Source organism: Macrotis lagotis, chromosome 6 (assembly GCF_037893015.1).
Source record: "Macrotis lagotis isolate mMagLag1 chromosome 6, bilby.v1.9.chrom.fasta, whole genome shotgun sequence".
Lineage (NCBI taxonomy): Eukaryota > Metazoa > Chordata > Mammalia > Peramelemorphia > Peramelidae > Macrotis > Macrotis lagotis.
Genome location: NC_133663.1, coordinates 59,196,106 through 59,213,031, shown reverse-complemented (window position 1 = coordinate 59,213,031; position 16,926 = coordinate 59,196,106). Strand labels below are relative to the sequence as shown.

At 36.7% G+C, this 16,926-nt stretch overlaps 1 long non-coding RNA gene across 1 annotated transcript; it reads right to left on the bottom strand.

Moving 5' to 3' along the window:
* Positions 1–269: 269 nt before the first annotated feature.
* Positions 270–14,175, bottom strand: LOC141491654 (uncharacterized). The gene is made up of 3 exons (XR_012469694.1): positions 14,008–14,175; positions 1,649–1,753; positions 270–473 (listed from the first exon to the last, which is right to left on the bottom strand). It is a non-coding gene; the product is annotated as an uncharacterized LOC141491654 (long non-coding RNA).
* Between the last annotated feature and the right edge of the window lie 2,751 nt (positions 14,176–16,926).

Here is a 16,926-nt window from a genome sequence, read left to right as displayed (position 1 = left end):
AGACAGACAGACAAATAGACACAGACAGAGAAACAGAGACAGAGACAAAGAGACAGACAGAGATACTGACTTGGGGGCTTTGTAAAAAGTAAAAATTTAAATCCTAGAGCTGAAAATGTCAGAGAATATAAAAAAAAACCTTGCCTGGAAAAAAATAATCTTGAATAAAAGGATCATCTATATGATAATCCAGAAAGATCTAGTTCTAAAGTAATCTAGAAAATGACCAATAAAAAGTTAAATTTTATAACTTTGTTTTAATGGGAAAATGTGATCTTCAATTCACAGTGGGATAGTTATTCAATGATTCACCATCAGGGAGTGGTGATTAAACTTGTTCGTGTATAAACACATGCACTTTCAATAAAGAAATGACTGAGTATATGATGTAGAGATTCTGTATCTGTTAAACATGTCTTTTGTCTCATTTTGGCAGGGATTTCCTCCATTGTGTATCCAAAATGATTCTGCAGCTAAAAGAGAAAAAAAGAAATCCTGTTGAGGTCCTTTTTAAATTAAGAAATTGCTTCCCACACTTTGACTATTTTCAATTGTCCACTGCTTGTGATCAAAATTAAATTATCCATTAAAATAGCAGTCTTCCTAATAGCCAGTGAATCACAGGAGTGCAGACCTCAAAGCTGTATCATTCAATGTAATCATTCACTATCAAAGCTACTTCATTTTACAGAGAGGGAAAATGAAGCCCAGTTAAGAGATCTGGTCAGGATTACATAGGTGATACATTTCAAAGGTAGGTTTTGAACTGAGATCCTCAAGCTAGTACTCTTTTTTTATTTTTTTAAACTCCTCCTTGATTCTCAGACTTTGCATTAAATTGCAAAAACGATATTCAGTTCCCCATTTCCTTTTTGAATCTAAACAAAACCAAAGCAACAGTAGCCAAGAGAGGAAAGTATAGCTCATGATCTTTGTCTTTGAGCATCTATTTTGGAGACCCTCAGTGAAACAATTTGGTCTATGGCATTTTCCACCCTACAGCAGCTCTATAATGGATGTCAGTTCCAACACGTGATTGCCAGATATTTAAAACCTTGGGATCACTCGTTCCTGCTTCTGGAATCTCTGACTGGGCATTTGTCTGTCTTTCCCATCTTGCTATCTGAATGCTTCCCAAATGCAATCACTCTTTTAGAACATGAGCAAATGGACATGGTCATAATGCAAATTCAAGTGGAGGGGTGGGTAGAAGAATCAGAGCAGGAGGAGAGGAGTTATGGCAACTGCCTAAAAACAAAGCTATGATTCTGATCTTGGTCTAAGACCAGCATGTCATTGAAATTCAATATGTTTTGTTCCTGACTTCTGAAATAAGTTATGCTTGAAAACTTCATTTTCAAATCAGTTGTTTGGAAATTAGACTATATTTTCCCATAAAAACAAAGTTATAAATGGTGATTGGACTCCCAAGTCTGCCCACTGAAACTTTTTAAATTCATAATGTAGCTGAGCTAAAATAGTCATCATCATATCATGATAATGATGATGAGAATGAGGATGAAGATGATGATAATGATGCTGATGATGATGACATATGGATCCTAAAGAGAAAGAAGCTATATGAACAAGAGGGAGACAGAAAAGGAAGAGGCCAGACCTATGGAAAACATTGTCATAGCCATCTTACCTTTCTTTACTTGTCTTTTTTCTCCTTGTCTTCCCTTCTCCTAGGTCCTTAGTGTCCTCATGTTCTAAGATCCCCTCTGGGACATCACCCAAACTGTTCCACATCCTGATAGAAAAATTGAAAAGAAATTTTGATTGAACTAATTCCTTTCACCTCTCCAAAATGTATTTGCATCAAGAATATGCTTTTTAATTAGATATTTTTTGAGGGGGCATCATTTTAGGTGGTATGACTAGGGGAAATGAACAAGTTATAATAATTCGATAAGAACAAGATGAGACACAGAAGTTGTGATGTTTTATATCACATGTGTGCATGCATGTAAGCACATGTATACATATGTGTGACATTGCCTGACTTGCTTTATTAAGCAATTACTATGTGCAGGTACCACATTTGTCATTGTCAATAAAAAGGCAAAAATAAAAATCTTTCCTGCCATCAAGGAGTTTCCATTTTATCAAAGGAGAAACCTTGTAAATATAGTAGCATTTATTGAATAAATACAAGACAGTTAAATCCAATTCAAGTAGGCTCTAGATTTTACTTTTTTTGGAGGCAAAGTTAAGTGACTTGCCTAGAGTCACACAGTCAAAAAGTATTGAAGGCAAGAGTTGAACCCAAGTCTTCCTGAAACCAGAACTCTAACCATTCACGCAATCATAAATAAATAAATATATGCATGTGTGTCTATATATACACACATACATAGACATGTATACATTGTGTGTATGTATGTGCACAAACATGTGTGTACTGGGTTGTGTTGCCTATATATGTTTCCCACATGTGTGTCTATATGCATATTTGTGTATAGGGTGTGTTGTGTTATGTATGTATTGTGTTGTGTGTTCACATAACATGCAGGTATAGACATATACATGTGTGTACACATACATGCATGTATCTGGATGTGTTTGCATGTGTGTTGTGTATGATTTTTTATTTTCTATTAAATAATTTTAAACCTTTATTTTGTCCAAAGTAATAGTTAAGGAAATAAATCAGATGCAAAATGAGCCACAGGAACATCCCATCCAAAAGAAGTAAGTGTGAGTCTAGCCATGACTTGGGGATTCTCCATGAGCAGTAGCAATTCATGAGATCCTACTTCTTCCTCCTCACCCTTCCCCCACCCAGCGCTATGTAACGCCTGCTTCTATGATATCCTATAAACATGACAGGGCTCTGATGGCTAGGATCCTCCCATTGATTGATGGCATCCTGGTGCTGTGACTACTTCTCCAGGTTAGCATTATTGGAGGGATGAAATTACCAACAGCTGCTTGAGAGAGCTATCACATGCACCAATGACTTAGATGGTTCATTGTTGCATTTCAAATTTAGCTCTTTCTTCTCTTCAATTAAAAAAAAAAGAATTTAGCCTCGATCCTCTGATTCATTTGTTAATCTTAACACTGGATGGGGGTGGAAGGATGAACAGGGTGAGGGGAAAGGAGAAAAAGGGATAAAGAATTCCCTAGGTCCTCCTAGACTGGGGGCAGGCCAACCCTGGATACGACAGCACCATGACCCCATAATAATAAAGGACTTGGTATGTTCCTCTGTATGTACATGGTCTCCTAATCAATTCTACAGACGCACATGGAGCCAGATAGTTTGAGAAAATAACAAGATTATGAAGAGAATCTTCCTTCTTCTAGTCCTTAATGAAAACAGAGTTGTGGAGTTTAGGAGGATGGGATGGCAGAGAGAAAAGGATGATTTGTGAGACTGAAAGGGACTTTAAGGGTTCCAATGCCTCCTCTGCTGCTTCTTAGCAAAGTAAACTAGGAATTCTGGCAGTTGGATAAGGACAGGGAAGAAGATAAAAATGATCTGGGAGACAGTATTACATAGGTATTGTCTCACAGGAAAAGATGTGCTAACAAATATTAATCCTGACCAGTCATTATTATCTTAAGGTCAAAGAACTCATCAAATTGTTTCCCTGAAATTTTGAAAGAAGAAAGGGGAGAGCCCTGAAAGTCTGTGATTGAGAGAGGGAGTAAGCTCTACCAAGTGGGTCATATGCTGCTGACTTGAAGGTTTAGAATGTCAAAAACAAACTTCATCTGTTCTGCAAATTTGCCAGAGGCTAACTGTGACTCGTCCAGAATTCAGTACTCTGATTCATTTGATTTTATTTTCAATGAGACGTTTAATTGCAATGATACCATTAATTGCAGTATACTGGCAAATGTTTAACAATCAGCTCTTGACAAAATTTTAAGATTAATCGCAACATTAATGTTCTCTCCATCACTTTTTAAAGTCTGGACCATCACTAAAACAATAAATTAATTTGTAGCATTTGTTGAATTCTGAAGTATCACTACTCACACTGACAATTTTTTTTAGATTTTTTTTTTTTGCAAGGCAATGGGGTTAATTGGCTTGCCCAAGGCCACACAGCTAGGTAATTATTGAGTGTCTGAGGTCAGATTTGAACTCAGGTAATCCTTACTCCAGGGCAGGTGCCCTATCCACTGCACCACCTAGCCACACCTTCACACTGAGAATTTAACAATCTGCTGACTGTGCTACACCTTTGAGGATAGAGAACTCTCAGGGAACTGTCTCAACCAAAGCAGACCCTGCAATTCAGTCTTTGATAGTTGTCAGAAACAATGAAAAGTTCAAGAGATTTACCTGTGATTAACAGGCAAAATACGTAGGAGAATAATTTGAACACAGTCCTTCTTGTTCCAAAGACAGCTCTCTATTTCCTAAGCAATACTGCCTTTTTCTGCACTAATGATCATGTCATTTTCTGGAACAAATTCATGGTTTACTGGGGATAATAAATAAAATCCAGATCTATTTCCTCATTAAAAGAAACTACATTTCTTCTATTATTTATGACTATGGTTTTTGTTGTTTTATTTACCAGACAAAAAGGTTTCCACTGCCAAGAACAGAGGAGAAACAGTTCGTCTGTGGGATCTTTAGCCTGGATCAATACGAATAATTGACACATTTATAGTGTTATAAAGTTTGCCAAGGTCTTTAATGTATCCATTATCTCATTTAATCCTCAAAAAACAGCTCTGTGAGATAGACATGACTATTAGGTAAACAAGATATTGGCTGATGCTGAGAGAGATTAAGTGACTTGTCCAGGGTCACACTACCAGTAAATGTCAGAGAGGGAATAATAATCAAAGTCAGGAAAGAAAGGAAAAGAAGGAAGGAAGGAAGGAAGGAAGGAAGGAAGGAAGGAAGGAAGGAAGGAAGGAAGGAAGGAAGGAGGGAGGGAGGGAAGGAAGGATAAATGGATAGATAGATTTTAGAGAAATCTAGAAAGACTTGTATGGATTGATGCAAAATGAAATAAACAGATCCCCCAAATTTATCCTATATTATCAATGATGTAAAATCATAAATAAAAAATTTTGAATGACTTAATCATTCTGATTAACACCATAATCAGTTATGTTTTCAGAAGAAAAATGATAAAAATGCTCTCTATCTTCTGACAAAAAGGTGGTGGATGAATATGCATGATGAGGTATACATTTTTGGAGATGACATATGAAAGTTTGTTTTGCTTAACTCTATTTATTATAGGTTTTTGCTTTTATTTTGTTTTTCAGTGGAGAGAAAGAAAAGAAATTCAAGGGAAAAATTAAGAATAGAAAAAATAAAAACTAGGAAAGAAAAAAATAGGATGATCTTATTTTCTCTAAGTTTAATAATTTCCCTCTTTCCAGTATCCCTCTCAATAGCATGGTTTGATATCCCCATTATCAACCAAGCCATAGCTTGTCAATGTCTATCTTAAAATTTGGCCTGACTAAAGCAGAGCAAGATTTTTGGTTTCCAAAGTGTGGGCATTAGGAACCTATGACGATACATAAGATTCCTTTGGGTTTTGTTTTTGTTTTGCTTTGTTGTGTGGCAGCTACATAGGAGTTTATTTAAGTTTGTAGTCAACTCAAATACCCTTGTCTCACTCACATGAAATACTATGAATCAGGACACTGTTATTATGTTCTTAGGCAATTGAATTTTTAATCTAACAGCAAAATACATTTATCCCCGTTAAATTTCATTTTGTTTATTTAATGCAATTAGCCCTATCAGGATTATTTTGAACATAACACTATTATTCAATCTGTTAGCTCTGCCTCTCGACTTTGTATCTCTCACAGTTTTGTTAAATATGCCATCTACTGCTTGTCTTGTTTCAAGTGATTGATAAAAATGTCAAAAGGGTTATGACTACCTTCACTGAAAATCTCTTTCAAGTTAAAACTGATCGATTATCAACATTCACAAAGCTACAGGTTGAAAGGGCCTTCAGAGGAAATTCAGAGGGGCTTCAGCATTCAGTTCCAATGTGGTCAAGAACTTCTTCCATCAGTATCCCTCAAGTCCTCATTCAAATACTATTTGAAGATCTACCTGGAGTCCCAACGTAGCCATTCCACTTTCGTTTAGCTCTAATTTTTTGGAAAGAAAGACAAGAGAAGAGGGAGAGCTTAATGAATGCTCCCAAGTTTTTTCAACGAAATGTGTCAAAATCTTCAACTGAAAAGGTAGGAGAACCATGGAAAATGTAAGAAGAGATGAAAAGATCTGCAAAAACTGCTATGGTAATTGGGATAGTGAGCCAGTAAAGGAGATATTAAATGATTACCTTGCTATAGTGAAGATTTGATTGAAATAATGTGATATAGACTTTTATGGACCTCATCATCGTGATTTTATGATGTGAGTAGGAGCAAAGGCACTAAGAGTAATCTAAGATCAAGATTTGGGAGGAAAGGATTGGGAACAGATTAAGGGGGAAAAGAATCAAAGAGAAGAGTATGATAGAGAGTTTAAGAGAGGGGGAATGTATCCACTGAAGAGGTGATGGTCCAGGAAAGAAGTGAAGGATCAAGAGACTGAGAGTTATGGGATGGATATAGGAGAAAGAGAAAGAGAGGGAGGGAGGAAGGAAGGAAGGAAGGAAGGAAGGAAGGGAGGGAGGAAGGGAAGGTGGATGGGAAGGACGAATGGTCTTTTCTCAAGGAACATATTCTAATAAATGTATATAAAGTTGTAGAGAGAAAGTGGTATAGAGGACAGGGAGAAAAAGAGAGGGAGAGAAAGAGAAAATAAATACAAAATAACAATAAATTAAGGTAGTTAAGGAAGGAGGGTACCATCAGTTGTTGAGATCAAAAAAGGCTTTGTGTAGAAGTTGACCTCCTTCCAGCTTGACATCTATTAGTGATTATGTGCTTTGTCTTTTAACCAGTTCCAAATTCACCTAATTATACTATCATCTTGCCCACTTTTTTCAGAAGAATGAAATGAAATATGTTATCAAATATTGTGCTAAAAACCTTGTTAAAGAATACCTACTCCATCATTGGAAAATGGCAGAATAAATTATAGTGTATGAATATAATAGAATACCATTATGCTATAAGAAATGAAGAAAAAGATTGTTTTAACAAGGCCTAAGATTTGTATAAACTGATTCCAGAGCAAAGTGAGCAGATTGAGTAGAAGAATTTATACTATAATATCAATATTTCAAAAATGGATAATTTGAAAGACTCCAATCAACTAAAGGAAATGACTTTGCTTGATTCAGAGGACCAGTGAAGAAAAGCATCACCCATCTCATGTTAAAGAGATGATAAACTAAAGTGCAGAATGAGAAATACATTTTCAAAACTGGTCAATGTTGGAATTTCTAGTACTTGACTATACAGAGATATTGTATTTCTTTTTTTCATTCATTTCAGCAGATGAGAGAAGTGAGTAAGAACAAAAGCTACATGCTAATGACTGATTTTTTTTCAATTTTTAAAAATTTTAAAAAAGGATTATTCACTTTATTCCCTTCCCCTCTCTGTTTAACAATTCTACCAATTAATCCACAAACATTTATTAAATGCTGATTATGTGCCAGGAACATAAAAAATGTAAATACTTGTGATACGGTCATACTTGGATAGCAGTGCGTCAGGGATACTATTATCTCCTTTATCTTGGCATCTATGTCTCTTACAATGAAACCCAAAATTGGCTTTTTTTTTTGTCTGCTACACTAATCTGCTAACTCATGGTAAATTTGTGGTCCAATAAAACCCTCAGATGTTTTTGAGATGATTGCTATTTAGCTATGCATAGCTATATCTTTACGTTAATGAAATAGATTTTTCAAATCCAAGTGTGAAAACTTTCATTCCTCTTAAATTTAATCCTGTTTAATTCAGTTCTAAGAATTCTTAAGGAATGGAGAGTTTTAAAGAAAAACCATACCTGTAGAGTATAAGATCTGACAGATCTTACTATCGTATAAATTCTTCAAACATAGTCTAATACTGAAGCCTGAGACCTCAACTGAGTCAGCCTTCTGAGGTCCAGCCCAGCTAATCAGAAAGAAGCTTCTCTCCAGTAGACCACTGAATTACTTGACCACTGCAACCCATGATATAAAGAAAAATACTGGATGGCCTATGATCTTGTCTAGATCCCTCCTACTTCTGCTGCCATGCTGACAGTGACAGAGATAAAGGGGAGAGGACTCAGAGGATGCTTATAAACCTTATAAACTTTATAACTTTATAAACTTTAACTTTGCTATTGATACTTTAAATGGGAGTTTCTATTCCACTGACCCAAGGAGTAAAAATACTAGAGAAGACTTTTTAAATTTAAATGAATCAGAAAAAGTTGAATTTGAATGTTACAATGGTTCACAGATTTTCAACAACATAACTAAGGACTGGTTGTGTTACTTTTTTCACACATTTAAAGGAAACATCATTTCATGGAGCATTTGATTATCTTGTAATGTGCTATTCATGATAATTATTTACCAAAAAAATTGAAATGCAAAATTTTGTCATCAACATCTGATACAGAGAATGACAAGGTAAAGAAATGACGCTAAAATGTGATAAGATTCACCAAATTAATTCAACATGTACTTTGACATTCATTAATTTCAGTACAAATGTGAAAATATAAGAAAAAAGGTGAAATATATCAGAAAACATAAATCCAAAAAGAGGAATGAGAGACACTGATGACTTTTAGACTACAAAAGACTTCCACCTTTATTTCATGATTTTTTCCAAGAAAAGAGCCAATAACTACTGAACATGGCAAGCACAGAATAATATCACATAAAATGAAATTTATTATATTTTAAAGGACAGAAAATGACACATTGATATCGGAGTCATTCCTGTGTCAGCTGTTTCTGTCCATTTGGACCATAGACTTGATGGAGCAAAGATCAAAATTAGTACAAGTCTAGAAGACTGAATAAAAATGAGAAAAAAAAATGTGGTATAATTGAAATAACTCAATCCTGACCTAATCAAATATTATTGATGATGAAAAGTTATATGTGTCTGGAAAAGAAAGAAAGGGCACAGATAGAGACCGTAATAAGTTTAACCAATATAAATCAGTTACCATAGTAAGAAGACAGAATGAGGTTAAAAAAGTGCTTTAGTCAGCAAACATTTAACTTACTTGCCAAGCAAAAATATGTGGTAGCCAGAGGCAACAACACTTCAGAATATAAAATGAAGAATAAGACAAATTTTAAAAGAAACTCAACTAAGCAAAGTTGTCCTAAGGGTATTTAAAGAAGAAAAGGGAAGGAATACCACAAAAAAGCAGGAAAATGGAGACAATTTGCAAAGATTTTTATAACAATTTTTTTTAGACATCTCAGACAGTAAAGACATCACATTTGGACTTTTTTTTAATCCAAGTACCAGATAGATTTATGGAAGAGGCATAAATAGTACTGGAAAAAAATGGGAACAGCAGTTGAATTAGAGAAGGATGCATAAAAGAGATCTGTACTGAAGGTGATACAATAGTAAAAACACTGAGGAAATCAATTCACAAGGTGTCTGAATGAGGTATGAAGGAAAAAATCTAGTATTTTATTAATGCAAAACAAGACAATAAAAACAATAATCCTATGATCCTATGAACCAACCAATATGCTTATTTTTCCCATCTACAAAAATGGTTATGAGAATCGTCTGTTCATAAATAGAGAGCATCCTCACTGAAGGTATTTGTAAGGAACATACTGGCTCAGCGTTGTAAACAAATTATTTGAGCAATTGAGAAAACACCAAAGTTCTATTTGGTTCTGACTGACAAACGTTAAAGCCATCTGACTGTATTTCATCAGCACATCTAAAAAAGATGCTATTTATCACCATATTCAAAATCAACACAGCCAAGAGATCCCTGCACTAGAGACCTCCATTCAAGCAGACACTGAACTATTAATAACTGCTATGAGTCCAGTTATTTGATAACTAGTACATGGTGAGAACTTAATAAAGTAAATATTTTTTGTTGACTGAATCTGTATCGAATTAATTGACTCTATCATATTGCCTACATTTCTTCATATTCTCCACAAGAATCTATGATATCATTTATCTAGGGGATTCCCAGGAATGCCAGCTGGCACCTTCTCTACAACTTAGGGTCTTGGAGTGTTGAAAGATTAAACGATTTGTTCAGGAAAACAAAGATAATATGTAAGAGGTGGGATTTAAAAACCCTGATCTCCCTGGCTTTGAGGGGCATCTGAGTGGTACAGTGGATTGGAACGCTGGACCTGAAGTCAGGAAGACTCATCTTTCTGGGTTCACATCCAGCCTCAGAAATTTACTAACTGTATGACCCCAAGGCAAGTCAGTAAGCTGTGTTTGTCTTAGTTTCTTCATCTAGAAAATGAACTGGAAAAGGAAATGGAAATCCACTCCAGTATCTCTCCAATAAAACCCCACATGATATCATGAAGAGTAGAAGATGACTTAAAACCCTTAAAAAATTAGGTAAGGTTAGTGTAGCAAAACCTGTTCTAAATGAAACTATCCTGGTTCTATATAATCACCACTTCCTTTTTAGATGTTGCTATGTTCATATTTAATCATCTTTTTAATAATCTATTCTAGAATCAATTGAGTACATAGAACTATCATGTATAGATGCTATTCATTTCCCAATTTTGAAAATATGACCATTTTCTCTTTTCCAGTCCTATAGTACATTTCTCATTCTCCATGGTCTTCTCTTTCAGTTTTCTTTTTTATTATGAATGAAACAAAATTCAGTATTTCAATATGGGAAGAAAAATATATAGTTTGGGACCTTTTGAATATGTGCTTAATTTAAAAAGCATTGATAAAATTTGTTCTATTTGTTAGCTGCATGGCCTTAAAAGAGTTATTTGACCTCTGTCAGACTCAATTTCCACAACTGTGAAATTTAAGTCACAATGGTACTTTACCTCACCATTATTCTTATTTTTCAACCCATCATATGCCAGTCATAATGATAAATACTGTGAGTACAAAGAAAGGCAAAAGACAGACCCTACTCTCAAAGAGCTCACATTTTAATGGGGGCACTCTGTGTCCCAACAAGATAAATTGGGTATAGATTTAGGGAGAAGACATTATACTTAAGGAAGATCAACAAAGACTTCTTGTAGAAGGCTAGGAGATGAAGATGAAGAGGGAGAACATTCCAGAATGAGAGACAGCCAGTGAAAACAGAGTCAGGAGAGGCACTGTCATATAGGAGTAAGAAAACTCTGTATCTCAGTTTAGCAATAAGAATAGAGGAAGAGAAATGAACATTCAGGATGAACTATAAAGACTTAAGAAACCAAGAAGGTCATAAGGCTCTGTGAATAAAGTCAGAGTTTAGAAGTCAACAACATGTAAAGAAAAAAGTCCCAGGTCATTCATTTATTGATCAAACATGAAACAATGGTGCAAGACACAGGTCTAGATAATGGTGGGCATGAAAGAAAATTTAACCTAGATCTTATCTTCTGAGTCAAATCCTCCTGGATTGGGATAAAATGAAACACTTGTCAACAGATCAACAATTAACAAAAAAGAAGTTAACAGAATCAATCGAGAGAAATGATTATTTCTCTTTTAATTTGATAACACCAATTATTAAATTAGCATCAAGGTTTTTTCCTTTCTATTTTTTTCATTCAAAGCTCAATCTCTCAAAGACATTTCTGACCTTACCCCAAAATTTAGCCCATCCAAATCATCTTATCTAAGTGGAATTCTTACCCCCAACATATTCATTGTTCACTGACAATAGAAGACATATCTTTTTGCATACAGAGCCCAAAGCAGAAGTGGAAAGGATTGAGATGAGTCTCTCTTTTTCCTTGAATGACAGAATCAAAGTCACAACCCCAAGCCCTTCATTAGAATAAACCCGCCTTTATTATAATATCCATTCTCTCATCAGTTATTAACCAGTCAGAGTCCATTTCTGTCAGGAACATCTTCTCTTCCAAGGGCTTATAAGCATGACTTCCCTGATTTATTTTGGCTTACAAGAGAATGTCAAATGACCATTTTATTAATTATATGCTCATCATAATTAATAAAACTATGAATTATACCCAGAAACTACTTCTCTTGGGCTTTTTCATTTGTCACACGATAACAGAGAAAGGATACTAAGTAGAGATAAAGCATCAGTTCCCTTATCTCCATATAGAAATGTGTTGGGTGATAAAGAAATTTATTGGATGATCATTAAGTCCTAGACTACTGATTCCTCTGGGCTGACCTCTGAAGGTTCCAGGGAAGTGAGAAGTCCCATCAACATCTGAAACCCTGGTTCCCTGAACTAATCAGGCTTCTTTTCTTTTAGGGGAAAATTGGCTTAGTCTACATAACAAATACCCAAGGAGATAAGACCCCTACTGCTCTTTTAAAATTTTATATTATATATGTATATGTGTAATGTAAATTTGTAAATTAATAAATAAGTAAATAAAATAAATTTATTTTTATTTATATACATAATTTTACATTATATGGGGAAAGTTGCATAAACAAATAAGGCATTTGCTTTGTGATGGGAAAAGAACAAAGCTTAAAATTAAGATTTGATTGAAAGTTAGTTCTGACACATCACGCTTAGAATCTTGGGGTAAATCATTGAATTTTTGAATCTCATTTTCTCCTCCATTAAATGAAAGCACTGGATTAGACCCCTTTCCCAGCTTGGATTTTATGAGATACAACAAAAAAAAAATGAAAAAATCAAGAATTTCACACAAAGTATCATGAGACCTATTTGAAGGAAAAATGACTTTCAGTGGGGGATCATGAAGTAGAGGTGGAATATAAAAGCAAAGAGATCAGGGAAGGCTTCATAAAGGAGGGACCATTAAACTGAGGCTGGAGGAGATTTCAGTGGATTATGCTTCATGGGAAAAGGTACAAAGGGGACATGTGGGAGGGAAAGGAAGCAGGGTCAGAAAATCCATTTTAGGAATGGGAGACAGCATCAGCAAAGGCAAGAAGAAAACAGAGAAGGTAGACGAGTGTAGAGTGAAAGAGGAAAACGTCAAAAAGGGAGATTGACTTTGGTTGTGGAAGACATTGAAAGAGCTGAGTATCAGGGAAGCAAGGCTATCCCTGAAAATCCCAGAACAAGTCAGTGCAGCTAACATACATGGTTTTGTTTTATTTGGATTACAGAAAAATGTCATGGGGTGAATACACTGTATACAATGCCTTGTACTGTCTAGTCTACACATATTTTAAAGTTAATCTCCTTTGGCTTCCTCTGAGTAATTGAGTGTGCAACTTGCTCTTCCCCAGTTCAGTGAGTCACTTGTGCCTATTTTGAAGGCACAAGTGCTCAGCTGGGGCTGGGTTCTGAAGCTACAAGCAGGGTCAGCAGCCCTCCTGGCTTCCAAGTCCCAGGTCATAAAGAGCCTCCAGGCAATCTGGACCATAGCTCCATGTTCCAGAGGCCATTGAGTGGCTTCCTCTGCAAGACTGATTCCCCAAACCCTCCCTCCCAACCTTCAGCTTGGGATCTGGCACACTTACACACATACAAACATACCACACAGACACATCAGACACATACACACACCATACACAAATATACCACATACAGAGACACACAAACCCAAACACACACCACACACAATCATAGATACCACCACATACAGACACAAATACACAGATACATACACACATCACAAACACATACCACACACAACACACACCCCACACAGAGAACACACACCATGAGACACATACAAACCATACACAAACAAAACATAACCGACACAGGCACCACACACAAAGGCACACACCACACACACTCCTCTCACAGATATACCACACATACAGGCAAACAAACAAGCACAAACCTACCACACACATACAAGCACACATGCCCCACAGATACAAGCACATACACAACACACAGACCCACCACACACACACACACACACACACACACACACGCACACACGCACACACGCACACACACATCTGCTAGTGACATTTCCTTGTATAAACACTGACTTTTGTCCTCCCAGTGGGAAATCCTGTTGGGCCTCCAGAGGTGACTTCAGTGGCTTCTGCAGGGGCCAAATTCTTGGGGGGCAGGGCTGGAAGGGGGATGGAAAGCCTGCAGGCCCAGGCCTTCCCAGCCTGGGGGCCTTGTTTTTCCAGCTCCCCCGTGGCAGCCTCTGCAGAGAAGGCCTATTTACAAATGAAAAGGAAATTCTCAGTTCATTGGGGATGACTCACTCCTAGTTTACTGGGTGGTTCACACGCTGAGGCCGGAACAGGAAGGCCCTCATTGTGCTCAATTGTTTCCCTGAAAGCCTTTCTGAACAACAGCAAAAGGAAATATTACAGTTTGGCCTTCAGCCAGCCAGGCTGCTCTGGCCTTCCAGGGCTTCCCATGTTAAGTTGGATGGGGCTGGAATCTGCTCCCTTTCCTTCTCCTTGTCCCTCTCCTCTTCCCTTCTTCGTCATCCTCCGCAGCCCGTCCTCCTTCATTCCTTCCTCCATTCTTTTCTTCCTGCCTATTCTCTTCACTTTCTCCCTCCATGGCTCTCCTTCAGGATCCCTTCTCTTAGACTCCCTCTTCTTCCTTTTCCTAGCTTTAGGCATTTCAGTCTGAGTTTTGAATTAAAGGGCTGTCTTTCCCAGCAAGAGGGCCCCAGGGAGATTTAAGATGACTGGATGGTCTCTTCCCTACCTCCCCACACATAACCCCCATGATTTAAGATGACTGGACTGGCTTCTCCCCCTGCTCTACCCCCAAGAGTCTTTGCCATTTCTTTTATGTACCTATTTCATGTTTGGTGGCCCCATAGGAGGTGCTCTGACACCACCACCCACTGAGATGTGGGAATAAAATATGAGCTGCCTTCCCTCTGAAACCTCCCAAACCGCTCCTTGGATGTGTTTACTCCACCAGGGCCAGGCTCATTGGGTGGGGAGCCAGCCTTTCCATAGGGTGGGGGTGGGGGTGGGGGTGGGTGGGGAGGAGCTGGGAAGTAGAGAGAGGCAGCAGCATCTGTCTTGGCCAAGAAGAAGCCCAGATAAGACAGTGGAGGATATGAAGAGAGCCAGAATTAGCTGATCCATTTGAGAAGTGACACCATCCATCTTCCCATGATGTACATGAGGAAGGCCAACCAGACCCAGCAGGGGCTTTGTCTCTATTAAGGTTTTATGGAAACCAAAGGGATCAACATGTTTTCTATGTAAGCTGAATGTCACAATAGGAAAACTGATGAGATTAGGGGCAGTGAAATTGTTTCCAACTTAAAAGGGATTGTCTCCATGTCCTGCTTCCAATGCTTGGAGATTTTTTCCCATTACTTTGGAATAAAAGCTGGCATTTTAATAGTTCTTTACATATTATCTCATTTGATATTTAAAATAAACCATCAAGATAGGTACCACAGATACTATTATCCTCATTTTATAGATGAAGAAACAGACCAAAGTGAGCAAGCTATCTTAAGCCCTTTCCACTTTTTCCTCTATGCTATCTTGTGTGGGATCCCATCAACTCTCATGGTTTCATTTATCATCTCTAACAAAGATGACTCCATTCTAAAAGACTTGTGATGGAAAATGACATCCATATCCAGAGGAAAAACTATGGAGTCTATCAACATCTATAGTTTCATTTTTAAAAATGTTTTAGATTTTTTTCTTGCTCTTGGTATTTTCCCTATTGTTCAGATTCTTCTTTTAAAACATGAAAAATGTGGAAATATGTTATACATGATTGTTTATGCAACTTTCCCCATATAATGTAAAATTATATATATATATATAAAATACATGATGAACTATGTAAGATTACTCATTGTCATGAATAGGAGAGGGAGAAAGGCAGAAAAAGGTGGAACTCAAAATCTTACAAAAAATCAAGGTTGAAAACTATCTTTACATGTAATTGGAAAAATAAAATAAAATTTTTAGCATTTTGATTCTTAGACTTATATCTAACCCTTGTGTATATATATATGTGCATATGTGATCACATACAAACACATATGCATACATGCATATGTGTGTATAAAATTTTTCACAGAACTGGTTGCTAAATATTTTACCAACACTTCCCTGAGTATATTGAGCATCAGGTATGCCAATAGAGTTGGAATGTGGAGTACATAAGGACAAGTATTATGTGATCAGTCTGGAGAGAGAGATTTGAATCAGATTACGAAGATCTTTAATTGCCAAACATTGGAGTTTGGTTTTGACCCTAGAAACAATAGAAAGCCACTGGACTACAGTTAATCCAAAATAAGATAAAATAAATGGTCTCAGAAAATCTCAAAAAATGTTGAGCATTTCATTTGCTACTTTATAATGCCAACCAGTTACAAAAGCTATTGTCATTCAAGTTAATTGCTTATAATATGAGCCATAGTTGCATTGGACTGTCTTATGGCTTAAGGGTAGAGGAATGGAAAGGAGGTCCTTAAGTCTGCAATCCCTGGGACAACAGCCCTAATGAGACCAAGACCTTGAATTAGATTCGTGTCTGTGTGTGTGTGTGTGTGTGTGTGTGTGTGTGGTCTAGTTAGCTTCAAGATGTCCTATAGCCACAAATTCTCCCCAGATCCCAACCTAGATTAGAAAGGACAAAGCTGTCACTGTCCAAAAACTTGTGGGGTAGTACACAGAGTACAGAGCCTGTTATCAGAAATACTTGAGTTCAAATCTGACCTCAAACACTTACTGTGTGACTCTGGGCAAGCCTCTTTATGAGTGTTTGCCTCAGTTTCCTCATTTATAAAGTGAGAATAGTCATTATAGCACATATCTCACAGAGTTGCTGTGAGGATCCAGTGAGATAATAACTGTGCCACACTTAGTAGTGCCTGATAAACAGGAGCTATTATTAGTAACTATCATCATCAACATTAACTATTGTTGCTGTTATTAATATTATTATTCCTGAAA